The 8,841-nt window shown below is 46.1% G+C and overlaps 1 protein-coding gene and 1 pseudogene across 6 annotated transcripts in view; both read left to right on the top strand.

Annotated features, from left to right (window-relative positions):
• Window positions 1–632: 632 nt before the first annotated feature.
• On the top strand, window positions 633–2,960 carry LOC149525591 (SCAN domain-containing protein 3-like; annotated as a pseudogene).
• A 2,255-nt stretch (window positions 2,961–5,215) lies between these two features.
• Window positions 5,216–8,841, top strand: part of NR2C1 (nuclear receptor subfamily 2 group C member 1) — a 114,054-nt gene continuing 110,428 nt past the window's right edge. For 3 of the 6 annotated variants that reach the window (XM_075933450.2, XM_075933426.2, XM_075933460.2), the window contains exon 1: window positions 5,219–5,383. The gene's annotated coding sequence lies outside the window, so the exon portion shown is untranslated. Of the gene's footprint in view, window positions 5,384–8,841 lie in introns of all 6 variants that reach the window. The other 3 variants (XM_075933445.2, XM_075933411.2, XM_075933438.2) reach the window with 2 other exon arrangements.

The following is an 8,841-nucleotide window of genomic DNA, read 5'->3' as shown; positions in this document are numbered from 1 at the left end:
ACTCAGCACCTTTGTCTAGTTCTAGTTCGAGCTATCTTATCTTAGTCTGAATTATCTATCTTAGTTCGAACTACTGAGCCCAAACTATCTTAGTTTGACCTAGCAACTTGGCTCAAACTAACCAACTCGAACTATCTTAGTTCAATCTAGACTATCTCGAACTAGCTACTTAGTTTGACCTACTTAACCAGACTAAGTTATTTCGAATGATCTAACTACCGTTATAAAGGAAAATTTAAATTAAAGGGTGGATTGTGATGGAAAAGAAGGGCAGAATTAGTACTTCGAGAGATTGCGAACTTCAAAACCAGGAGTGGCCAGTTCCTAATCCGAAAATCCCCGCTCTATCAAATTCCTAATCTACCTAACTCTACCATCCCAATCCAATAAAAGGGAGACAACTTTGCTTGTTTGATGTTTTATGAATCAATAAAAGACCAATCCTTATAGAGGAAATTTGAGGGTCCTGCCACGGTCACCACAACTGTTACCTGACTCCAGTTGCTTCGTGGGACTCCTGGCTGTTCCTCTCCCAGGGCCCAGAAGGACCTAAGGATCGAGGTCGCCAGCTTTGGCGTCATCAACCATTGTGGGACTCCTGGCTGTTCCTCTCCCGAGGCCCGAAAGGACCAATGGATTGTAGGTCGCCAGCAACACGTCCATCGTCTCTGCAGCGTAGACTCTGGTAACCTTTATATGTGTTTGTAACTAACTGTTATTTGCTTGTTTGATCTTTTGTACAAAATATAGTCTTGTGGTTGGAATCTACCAAAATCTAAAGTGTTAATTTCAAGCGCCACATACCAATCTATAACAGAGGAAACTCAATGATAGATGTGGGAGAGGGTCTGCATTTGTAATCTTCGTACATGTTAATTAGGCTAATTGGATGATACGTTAGCTCAGGCGTGCTTAACATTTTTACATGATACTTAAGCCGGGTAACACCTCGGCATGTGCTGTGGGGATCATTGTGGCCCCCGGGGCTTCCAAAGTTGAGTAGTCCTGGTGTAAATAACAGCTAGTACTATACTCCATCTCAGACTTATTGTGTCGCCCAATCATAATGTGTGTAAGTGCTTTTGTTAGTAAAGCAGCAATCTGGTGTTTGCTTGGTGCAATCTTAGTGTGTGCATGTGTTTTTGTTATTAATACAGCAGGGGATTGTAAATTTCATTTTGCCTTTATTTGAAAATATGACTTAAGCAAAAAGAAAGTATGTTGACAAATACATCAAGTATGGATTTACTTCTATAATTACAGCAGGAGTGGAAAGGCCGCAATGTGTCATATGCATGGAAGTTCTTTCCAATGAATCACTGAAATAAATAAATTGCAACGTCATTTAAATACTAAACATTCTCAATTCAAGAGCAAAGATGTGGATTTTTTTAAACAAAAAGCAGAAGATGTCAAGAAATGCCAAATTGTTGTTGGTGAGTCTTATCAGCAACAAAAGTTAGCTGCCATAGAAGCCTCATACACATTGTAGCATTGAAAATTGCAAAAGCTAAGAAAGCGCATACCATAGTCGAGAATCTAGTTCTCTGTACCAAGGAGATTGTCCGCCTTTTGGTAGGTGCAGATGCTTTGAAAAAGCTGCAACCTTTGTCCATGACTAATAATACAATTAAGCATAGAATTACTGACATGTCTAACATCATCAAATCTCAAGTCATCAAAGAAATTAAAAATTCTCCTAGAGGATTATTCAGTATGCAGCTCGATGAGACAATTGATGTGTGTAATCTTGCACAACTGATGGTATATGTTTGGTATATTAAAAATGAATATGTAAAAGAAGAATTTTTGTTCTGCAAACCGTTGGAAACTACGGCCACTGCACAAGATGTGTTCAGTATCTTGAATATTTTCTTTGAAGAACATTCCATAGAATGGAAAAACTCGTGCAGCATTTGCATAGATGGGGCTCCTGGTATGCTTGGTTGCAAGTCTGGATTCCAAACCCTGGTTAAAAATGTTTCTCCAAAAGTCAATTGGACCTCACTGTTTCATCCATCAGCAAATACTAGCAACTAAAATTTTACCTATTTCTTTGAACCAGGTACTTAATGATGTTATTAAAGCTGTACATTTTATTAAGTCCAGCGCACTCAGAACTCGCATATTTAAAAACCTTTGTTTGGAACTAGGTCCTTTGCATAAAGTATTATTGTTTCACACTGAAGTAAAGTGGCTGCCGAAAGGCAAAGTTCTAAATTGGGTGTTTGAGTTATGAAATGAACTTAAAACATTTTTTATGTCACAGAAAATGAGTTTGAATATTTGTTTACAGAAAACAAGAGTTTGTATAAAATAGCATACCTAGCGGACATTTTTGGCCTACTAAATGATTTAAATGTGTCACTTCAACGACCAAATTCTACAATTATCGGAGAAAATAAAATCCTTCAGAATGAAACTCCAATTATGGATTTCGAAAATTGATATAAAAAAATGTTTCCAACCCTCGCAACCTTTCTCAAAGAAAGTACAAATGACGTTAATGTTAATGATGATTTGCGATTGTCGATACAGGAGAATTTGAGACATTTAAGTGATGGGCTATTCTGGTATTTTCCAGATACAGATGAAAAGTTGTTTGCTCTTGCAACAAATCCTTTCAGTGTGGATGTTTGTGATGTACCTGAAGGCACCCAAGAACAATTTATCGACATGATCAAAAACAATGATATAAAAGCAGAGTTCTCAACCATGCCAAATAATCAGTTCTGGATCAGACACAGAGTGGACTACCCACTTTTCTCAGAAGTTGTTTTGAGAATTTTACTTCCATTTCCAAAGACTTTCTTGTGTGAATCAAGCTTTTCACATTTGCTTACAATTAAAAACAAATATTGAAATTAAACCTGGAAGATGATCTTTGATGCGCACTCGCCACAACAATTCCAAGGATACAACAGTTAGCAAAGCAAATGCAAGCTCAACCATCCCATTAATTTAAGTTCAGTTGAAACTTTAGTAAAATACTAAATTTTACTTGTTTTTTTGAACGTGTATTATGTTTCTAATATTTTTGTAACACCTGTGAGACTCCCAGGCCCAGAGTATGCCCCCCAGGCCCTGATTCCCAGCCCCTGAGTGTGAGACTCCCCCTAAGTGTGACTCCCAGCCCCCGAGTGTGACTCTGTGTGACTCCCAGCCCCTCCAGCCCAAGTGTGACTCTCAAACCCCTGAGTGAGTGTGCCCCTCAAAGCCCTAACTGAGAGACTCCCAGCCCCTCTAGCCTCTAAGTGTGGAGTTTAAACTGGGGGGTAGAGGTTTCGGGATGAGTGTCTTTTCCCCACCACAATTCAAATAAATGTAGTGTTATTATTTCATAGAAAAACTGAAAATACATTAATAACTACTATGAATATATAAACAGGAGGGGCACAATTTTATATTCTTGCTTCAGGTGCAAAATTAGCTAGTTATGGCATTACCCTCCCTCCTCCCATTTTTTAATTGGCTTGGGTCACCAAGTCTTCCTGAATTGTCAAATGGGTCCCCATCTGGAAAAAGCTGGGAACTGCTGTTCTAAGGCTTTCCTGTAGAGTTGGCTTGTGGAATTGGCCTGAAACAATATGGTGACTTTGAGATTCACTAATGAGTGCCTGGGCAAGTTAAACTATTCCCCCTACAGATTTTTACGCGTTGCCTTTTTGGATATCAGATTTGTGTCCATGAATTCTCTCTCATAGAGACTGAACCCCATCTCGACTGCAGTTTCTTTTTCGAAAAAGCACTCTCATGTGATTATGCAAATGAAGCATAAGATTTGTAAATCCACACTTCATTTGCATTTTTGATCGGGCTCATTTACATTCCTTTCGGAAGAGGCATGTAGTTTAGATGGGCCCCTAGAGTGGCTCACTGTCTCATATAGTGGCACTTAGAACACTTGCAGCAAGAGATAAGAACAAGTGAGCTCTACAGCCTAAGCTCAGGCTTTGTAGCTCAAGCAGTAGAGGGTCCTATACTCGGGATGTTAAATGTCAGTTAATCGAACAGTCACCCTCATGAATTCTTATGGTTACTCAACTATTCTGTAGTCCCCTGGAGTAGGGCCAGCAGCCAGTGCACTCTGGCCCCACATGAAACAGCCCCCTGCCACTCCACGCTGCTTCTAGATGCCAGGCGGGAGCTGGTCCACAATGAGACCCAGTTTAAAACCTGCTCCTTTTGCAGACTGGCTGCCTGTTGCCCCATGCTGCTGCCTTTGCTACAGATACAGCAGCTCCGGATGGCACCAACTCTTGTCTGGGGGGTCAGGAGTGGGAACTGAGTCCCAGACCCAGTGTGAGCTGGAACTGCTCAGAGCTGCCTGCCTACCGGGCTCCTAATACAGCAGAGCTGCAGCAGGGGTAGGTCCTGGCGCCAGAGGGAGTCAGGACTGCGCCTGGTTGCTGGCCCGACTGCTATGAAATTTATGGGGTGGGAGGAGAGGAAGAGAATGCATGTAGTCTATAGCATTCACCTATAAGCCTTTGCTTCTCAATTAATTGGCTACATGATTACATCCCTATCCTAGACTAAGCTCCAGGAGTCTCAGTTTCAAATCTGCCTGGTGGTGTTTACAAGCAGGGTCTTCTTGAAGCACGGGGCCTGGGGCAGCCGCCCCATTTGCCCCGCCCTATATCCGCCTGTTTACAAGGGCACAGAAGGGGATATGGGCTCTGGGCAGTGCTTACCTCAGGCACAGCACCAAAGCAGACAGCCTGTCCAGTCAGTGCGGGGGGGGGGGGCGGGAGGAGCGTGTCTGAGCCCTCACTGGACGAGGTTTTGGCAACACAGGCAGGGGCAACGTGAGGAAACCCTTGCGCCAAAGAGCCTGATGATATGCGTGGCGCTGCCCTGCCAACTGGGTTTCTAAAGATCCAGTCAGCAGCGCTGACCAGAGCTGCCAGGGTCGCTTTTTGAGCAGGCGCTCAGGTGGAAGAGAGAACATCTGGCGATACTCGTCCCCCGCGGATGGGTGGTGCTGAGCTACGGCCACGCAGAGCAGCAGCTCCCGCCCCGCGTGTCAGCGAGGGCTGCGCGGCACAAGCGGCAGCGGGACTCGGCTCTCTGCAGGGAGCGCCCCAAAGCAAGGGGGGGGGGGCTGTCTGGCCGCCTGCAGCATCCCCACGTGCAGGGAACAGGCCCCGCCCTACGGCAGCACGTGGCTCCCGGGACCCCGCCCTGCCCACGGCAGCCCTCGCGCCGCCTCCTCCCGCTCCCTGCAAGCCGCGCCCGCCTGTCTGAGCGCGCAGGCGCGGGCCGCGGAGCGGAGGGCGGAGCGCCGCGCGGAGCGGAGGGGGCGGGGTCACGAACTCTGACCTCCCGGAGCCGGAGCCGCTACCGACAAATAACCCCCCAGCAGAGGCGTCGGGCCCGCCAGGTGAGAGCGGGCGGGGCTGGGCGGGGGCCGCCTTCTTCCCTGGGCGGGGGCTGGCACCGGGGCGCTGCGACGCCTCCCCCCCGGCCCGCGCCGCTTCCCGGAGCAGCCGGGGAAACGGCCCCGCGTGTCAGTCACCGGGCCGGCGGCTCCGTCCTCGCCTGCCCCGGGCGGCGGCTCCGCGCCCTCCTGACCTTTCACCTGGCAGGAAAAGCTCGTGTCTCCCCTCCCCGGATTCCGGCCGCGCCCCAGGGCTCGCTCCCTCCGCCCGCCGGCTGGGGGGACGCGGGGCGGCTCCTGCAGGGGGCTCCCCGCGCGGCGGCTCTGGCTGCTGTGCGCGCCCGGGGGCGGCTGCCGAGCTCCCCCCTTCCCTGCGCCCGGCGGGGGCCGCTGGGGAGGGCGGAGGCCGGGAGCGGGGCTGCGAGAAAAGGGTGTTAGTGCCCGGGCGACGCACAGGCAGGCGCCCGCAGCAGCCATTTTGTGTGGGGCCGAGCGGCCGGTGCGGGTGTGACCAAGGCCGCTGGGTAGAGAGAGCGGCTGGGTCCTGCCTCGGTCCCCAGCTCGGCTGAGCTGGCTTGCGCCGCCGCCCCCCGGGTGTTCCGGATCCGAGCTGCCTGGGCCCCGTACTCCTCCCCGGCACTGCGGCTTGGCGAACGCCGCCTTTCAAGTGATAGGATTAAAGGCCGCGCCACTCACTTTCAGTGTGGGGGGGGGGGGAGGTGTCAGGCGAAAGCTGCCTCCGACTTGCCTTTTGTCACCTTCATTACAGAGGGAAAAGCTACCTCCCCCCCCCCCCCCCCCCATGGGTGGGTTGCGAACGGTGCTGGCTGCCTATCAACTTTCCAGTTGAAAGAGACATCAAGTTCACTCCTGGTAGCAGCCATTTTAATAGAAAGTAGCACTATCTGCCCAGGTGTGTGAAACCAAGACTGCTTCAACTTGGAGACATGAGTTTGTCCGGTGCTGGCTGAAGCTGCCTGTAAACCCTACAGACTAAAAAGCCCTTCTAGTACAGTACTGACCATTCACTGGCAATATTTTTCCTGTGTTTGTCCAACCACTATATAGTATTTGATTCGAAGGGCCCTCTTGGATGCAGTATACAGTCTTCCTTTGTCAACAGTCTCATTCTTTTGATTCATGAGTTTAGTGAAGGAAACTATTACCATGCTTACCTTGTCTCTCAAATACTGAAACTGACATGGTTACAATTACACTGCATGCAGTATGAAGATAGAATGGAAATTGCCTTACAAATGGTGATAGATTCCTGTGTAGTTGATAGGGCTGACTTGCTATTTGTAGTATTGTAGCATGTAGGAGACCCAGCTGTGGACCTGGATCCCACTGTGCTGATGCTTATTTATTTTTTAAAAAATTAGAGCTCAACTTTGCAGTCAGTTGGAATGGGGCAGTTCTTCCATAGACAATGTTAAAAATGGAAGCACCTGCAGAGTCAGAAGAAATTACATTTTCTGTGTCTTTCAGTTTACACTTTTTTCTGTTTTGGGGAAAGTTAATCTGACCATTCCCTTTCTTACCGCATCCTATAATTTGAAATGGTTTTCTGGAGGCATCATTGCCATTCTAAAAAGCCTTGCTATGTATGAAACAAAAAACAGGGCTATGTAGCACTTTAAAGACTAACAAGATGGTTTATTAGGTGATGAGCTTTCGTGGGCCAGACCCACTTCCTCAGATCTATTTGATCTGAGGAAGTGGGTCTGGCCCATGAAAGCTCATCACCTAATAAACCATCTTGTTAGTCTTTAAGTGCTGCCATAGCCCTGTTTCTTGTTTCAGCTACACCAGACTAACATGACTAAATTTCTATCACTTTGCTATGTATAATTCTTGTCTCTTTACAATAGCTTTATCTTAAATTGGTATCTGTCACCTTAAGATCTGACTGTCCTCCAGAAGAAAAAAAGTCACATTAGGCCAGTGATCTAATTAGTCTGTTTTGTTCCAGTTCTCCTGGCACTGCTGTGTCTTAACAGATTTATTCCTTTCTTCCTCCTTTTCTCATTTTTATTGTTTTTACTTGTAGCTGTGAGAGAGCTTAAATTAAACAAAGATGTCCTGCTTTTCATTCTGAGGGCAGCAAAATTTGTGGTCATTCTTACTTTCTCCTTCAATGAGTTATGTACCTTTGGTCCCAATGACACACAAGCTGTTCCCTGCTTTTAAGAGTTTCACCTTTGAGGCTGAACATCATTATGGTTCTTATAGGATAGAGCTTTGATGGAGATGGTTCTCATGAAAAGTGATTCCAACTCATCTATCTTGTTAACTCTAATTTTTTGTAGATTACTGATAAGGAGTTATTGGAATTGATGGCTTAATGGGATTGTGGTTGCTATTGACAGTCTGTCACAATTGCTCAGATGTGAAATGTATTAACTCATTAAGATTCAAAATTGTTTTAATACAGATTTTCATATGTAGTATAAGATCTAAAGCATTTATAGGGACAATGTCGAATATAACTGCTTACGTTTTGAATGTTGGTATATTTATTTTTGGTTTATTTACTTACTAGTTTATTGTACATGCATAGGAGTTGGCTAATGTAAAAAAGTACAATAAAGTTGCTGTAGTTTTGCCACTGTGAAGCAAAGTTGTCACATGGATAAGCTATAGTTTTGATTCTGAAAAAGTAAGACTAGTTTCCAACTATAGGAGACTCATCTCTCTGTCAAGATTCTAAAGTAGAATGTCAAGATGTGCTTATTCTTCTGGCCTCTGAGCTACCAGTAGATGGGGTCTTGTTATCTTGAGTCTGCAAAGCTGAAGACCTATATTGTATGATTTCACAGCATCTTGTTCATATTTGATGAGACTGGTGGGGGTTCTCCTATGAGAGAGAATTAAAGCTACAGTTAATAAATGTGAAAAGAACACTGTGTGTGTACACAGTCTCTCTCTCTCTTTCTTTCTCTCTACTAGAGGATTTACCCTGAGCTGCTCAGGTCCTTAATTGAAATAATTTTTTTTCTCATTTAAATCATTGCTCTGGGCTGGGACTGAGAGTGACAGGTTCAGTTTGCAGGCTGCCCCAGGGAGGGAGAACAACCCTTCTCTCCCTGGAGAAGACTGGGGCTAGGTAAGAAGTGCCTTTCCATGGCTGCTGCAACAGGCAGCGCTAGGGAAGGGGTTCATGTTCCCTGGCTGGGAGACAGACAGACAAATTCTCTCAAACACATAGTAGATAGCTGTCCCTTTTCCACCCCCTGTAGGGTTATAACTGTCCTGGTACCTATCTCTGGTCCCTTGCTGCCCTCTTATGGTCATTATATGTTATAACTGTCCACGCTCATAGACCTTTCCGTTTTATGAAAAACAATCACATTCCAGGCACATCCTGTTGTCTTGGCCCAACCAGTCATGCTTTAAGCTGTGATAAGCGGATGCTGCAAATCAAATTTGGTGATCCTAGCTCTTTACCATTTAGGAGTTCT

The sequence above is a fragment of the Pelodiscus sinensis genome, chromosome 1, assembly GCF_052426305.1.
Source record: "Pelodiscus sinensis isolate ZL-2025 chromosome 1, ASM5242630v1, whole genome shotgun sequence".
Taxonomy (NCBI): Eukaryota; Metazoa; Chordata; order Testudines; family Trionychidae; genus Pelodiscus; species Pelodiscus sinensis.
Note: the sequence above shows the minus strand (reverse complement) of the source record. Positions and strands in the feature narration are given on the sequence as shown.